Raw genomic sequence first — 4,489 nt, forward strand, 5'->3', positions numbered from 1 at the left:
TATGCATATGCCTAAATGTATGCAACCATTTGGCAAGCGAACACAGGGTGCTTCTAATGAAAATAAAAATTTTATGCTGAAATACACATGCTAAGCCCTTCGAAATTTTGTGCTGGGATATGCATTACAGCTTCGCAAATTTAACCCCTACCGAAACCAAAGATGTATACACATCAAAAAGTTACATCATTCATTTGTAGTTTTTTTTTATAAATTTTATTTAAAACATGAATACAAAAGATATATGTACTTTAAACATGATTAGGTTCTTCAACTGAGCCTTTAGCTGTAGACTATAACCTAATGGGAATCGGAGAAGCATTGTTTTTGTCAAATTTTGACTACTGAAAAATATTGGCGAAAAAGACAAAAAACACACTTAACGAAGTATATTTCTTTATCCAGCTTTTTATAAAACAACAGGAAGTCTGCTAATTTATCCGATTCCTTTTAATAAGTGCAGCAAATCTAGAGAATATAATCAATGTTCCGTAAGTAACTTCGAAAGCATTTTAAATATATTTCCAGAAATCAAAAAGCGAGTATGGGTCAAATAGCTGTAGTTCTCATCTAAAAATATGAAATTTGAAGTTATCCTAGACACTGGGCTGTATGGATGAATAAAGGCTAGTTTTCACAATGTAATATTTTGGCAACAAAATTTTTTTACTTATTTTGACATTATGGGCCAAAAACTTACAAACAGCCGCCTTAGCAGCGCATGTACACGCCTGAAGGCCTATTCTGATCTAAATCAAACCAAGGCTAGTTTTTAGTCCCATTTCACTCATTTGACCTCAAATGCCACTGAATTGGACTTAGTGAAAATAAGCGTTAAAATTAATAGAAAAAAATTACGAAGCTAAGTAAAGTGTTAATTTTTCGTAGTGCCTGCTCTAAATGCAATGTAAAATGTTTAAGATAATACATAATATGGTTTTTTTTTTATGTCTTCCTTTTGACCACTTTTCTCTAGAATTGTTTATTCTTCAAAATGAAAGCGAAACCTCTCCCGTACCTACAAATGTATTAGAACGGTAAAGGAGAAAAACTAATAATGCATCTGATCAAAATGTGATTGTACCTAAAATCTAGTGACTGTACCTAATGTACCTTTAAGTCATCAAACGTCGGAAAAAGGTACAATTGTACCTACTTTTTCATCCCTGATATGTACACGATTGAGAGAAATAGAGATTGCGCCAATCGCGGTGCGCTAATCCGCTCTTTGTGATTTTGACAGAATCAGCTGTGTGCGTGACGTCATCTTGGTGCAATTGTTGATTGTGAGCATAGGAAAAAACCAAATAAAAATTTTTATATTTGTGTGTTAATAATTCTGAGTGGTTTTAAACAATTATTGAGACATTAAAAAGCAAAACGTAGTGTGCAGTGACAAAGTGTAATAGTGAAAACAAAAGGAATGCGTGCGATATAAGTTTTTTTTTCGTTTTCTACGGTCGCAAACCTGGCGAAAAATTGGAAGCAGTTCTGCCGGCGAGGAGATGCATTAAACACCAAATCGAGCTTTGTGTTATGTGTGTGAGCTATGAGCTTCTGCATGGAACTATGTTGGTCTTTCTTTGGGGAGTTCTAGTAGGTATATTTCCATGGTGAATGTAGACAGTTGGTGGTTTAGTTTGCTGCCAATGGCATACATACAAAAGCAGTTTCTACAATAAATAGATACATGAGCTTCACTACGTACCTATTTTTGTTAGTACCTGATTCTTTTTAGTGCTGGTATGATGTAATGTACCAGCGCTGTTACGTACCTAATACAAAACAGAGCCCAAATTATTATACATTTAAAAGTTCAGCTTAAATTATGTTTTACTTACATAGAATATTTGTTTCCAAAGAAGCCACACTCATGCATCCTCTCGGAAATGGTACAAAAGTCATCAAATAATAGCTGTGGTGTCAACAGCTATGGAGTTTATGGTGGTTGGCTACCGTCCACAAATATAAATATGCACTCTGCATGGCTTTTTATAATGGCGAGTCCAAAAATTCCCTTTGCTGCACACCTTCCTTTTGGTCTACATGAAATTGCAAGCACTGTTATTACATCCATTTTTTCATGTGCTAAAAATCGTACTTACCTAAAGGGCTGCATGTCCAAAGTTATTGCTACGTGTTCCTAATTGATCAATCTTTGTATATTTATTGATTCCTGCAAAATTGGGCCATGTAATATTAAAATTAACACATTTTTCTGCATTGTTTACATATTTTTATATGCGTTTTGGCATTTCTCTCTCGCAATTGCACCAAGATGACGTCACGCAAAAATTACGCTCAAAAATCCTCTCTCATTGGCGCAATCTTGTATCATTCTTGGATTTGGTGTTTAATGCATCTCCTCGCCGGCACAACTGTTTCCACTTTTTCGCCGGATTTGCGTCCGTAGGAAACGAAAAAAAACTTATATCGCACGCTTTCCTTTTGTTTTCACTATTACACTTTGCCACGGCACACTTCAATTTGCTTTGTAATGTCTCAATAATTGTTTAAATCCACGCAGAAATATTAACGCACAAATATTAAAATTGTTATTTGGTTTTTGGTATGCTCACAATCAACAATTGCACCAAGATGACGTCACGCACACAGCTGATTCTGCCAAAATCACAAAGAGCGGATTAGCGTGCCGCGATTGGCGCAATCTCCATTTGTCTCAATCGTGGTATTCTATCATTCTTGCTATATGTAGGCAACTGCAATGCATGGATTTATTGTACAAAACCAAAACAACCACAAAAATTATCAGAGTTGTGCTTGACTTTACACGTTTATTTTTCATTTGTTAATTTCTTGTCGGTTCTATTTCTCTGGTATTCTCATTCATTTTAAGTGAGTATCGGCTGAAAAGGTTGCTTGTGTGCGGGAAAAAGCATACTTACCTGGCGTAGAGGTTACCGTGATCATGAAGGCGGTTCCTCCGGAGCGAGGCTTGGCCATTGCACCTCGGCTGAGTTGACCTTCGCGATTATTCCTAATGCGAATAACTCGTGCGTGTAATTTTTGGTAGCCGGGAATGGCGTTCGCGCCGTCCCGACACTTATTAATAAATCATTTCAAACAAATCAAGTGTCGAACTACTTCAGATTTGGCGATTTCGCGCTAATTTGACGACTTTTTTTTTATATTTGCGCGTAAAAATTAAGAAAATCGCCTTTGGCGATTTTTAGCCGATAGGCCAAAACACAATAGCGCAGTGGCAGTGGCAGTGACAGTTTTTAAAATCAGCTGTTACTGCTAATATTGGCAGTCAATGCCGCAGCAAACACAATACGGCGTTGTCAGTGACTGCTTTTTTTGACATTCCCTTTTGTTTGTTTTAAGGGTGGGTAACTCTGTAAATTTTGGTGTGCTGACTCAGTAACTCCAACTCACTTTAATGAGTCAGCACAGTGAGCTGGCACAAGTGTGCTATCGCACAATTGGTATGTGCATCGAAATTATTGTTGATGTTAGTAATCGAAATCGATTTAGAAAAGGTTATCCTTAGCTTCTATTCGTAGCTGGCCGGCAAAATTTTAGAAAACTGATTTCAACTGGTGAGTTCATTTGCGTATATTCAATTGATGGTTAGTCTCCTGATGCCATCTATTATGGTACTTTTTGGAAGATCGTATTATGTGAATGTGTCAGCTCATCAATTGAGTTACCATATTGACACAGTTCTAAACAATGCAGCCGAACCGAGCTATGCAAGTGTCAGCACATCAACTGAGTTACCATATCGACTCTGAAGCACACTGAGCTATACATTGTCAGCACATAAACTGAGTTACTGAGTTACAAATTTTTTCAGAGGTGAGTCTGAGCGTGCGGCACAGTTCTAAGAGTCAGCACAGTAACTCAGCACAGTGCTGAGTTACCCACCTCTAGTTTGTTTACATTTTTGTTGTTGCCTTTTAGGCTTCAGTGACATCAACAGATGTTGGCTGCGTTTCATTTATGTCAAATTCAGCATGCGAAGTTTGCTGCGATGAAGGCAGTGGCAGTGAATTTAGAATTTGGGCTAAACTGAGCAGTACTGCTAGCTGCCACTGCTGTATTGTGAGTCGCTTCATTGGACACCACACTTTCTAAAAAACAGCTGATTTCGAAAAACTGCCGCTGCCACTGCCACTGCGTTATTGTATTTTGGGCTGATCTTTTGGTGAATACCACTATTGTAAACTGGTTTAAAATTGTTAATAAAAAATCATTTTATACATACCATACACTTGTGATCAGCTGATTAAAGTCATCAACATTTTGATCGATTTTGGTTGTTTTTCTTTTGTTTATTTAATGTTTATTATTTTTCCATAAAAGCCTAGCTCATTATATAACAAACACAATATATATCCACATTTCAAACTTTGTGCACAAATTTTAAAAATCTGCAAAGTTTCAGCTAGATTTTCGACTTTTTATTCAGATCTTTTAGGTTGCAAACAGAGTGGAAGCGAAGCCGAAGACGAAGATGAAGACG

General features: G+C 36.8%; 1 protein-coding gene and 1 non-coding gene across 7 annotated transcripts in view; one reads left to right on the forward strand and one right to left on the reverse strand.

Annotated features, from left to right (window-relative positions):
- LOC118745621 (paired box protein Pax-6) overlaps window positions 1-4,489 on the reverse strand; it is a 606,665-nt gene that overhangs the window by 214,157 nt on the left and 388,019 nt on the right. The gene's annotated exons all lie outside the window — the stretch shown is intronic.
- LOC118745915 lies at window positions 2,899-3,062 on the forward strand. Its single transcript, XR_004993739.1, has one exon. It is a non-coding gene; the product is annotated as a U1 spliceosomal RNA (small nuclear RNA).

The sequence above is a fragment of the Rhagoletis pomonella genome, unplaced genomic scaffold, assembly GCF_013731165.1.
Source record: "Rhagoletis pomonella isolate Grant_MI unplaced genomic scaffold, Rhpom_1.0 Rhpom_scaffold_00009, whole genome shotgun sequence".
NCBI classification, from domain to species: Eukaryota; Metazoa; Arthropoda; class Insecta; order Diptera; family Tephritidae; genus Rhagoletis; species Rhagoletis pomonella.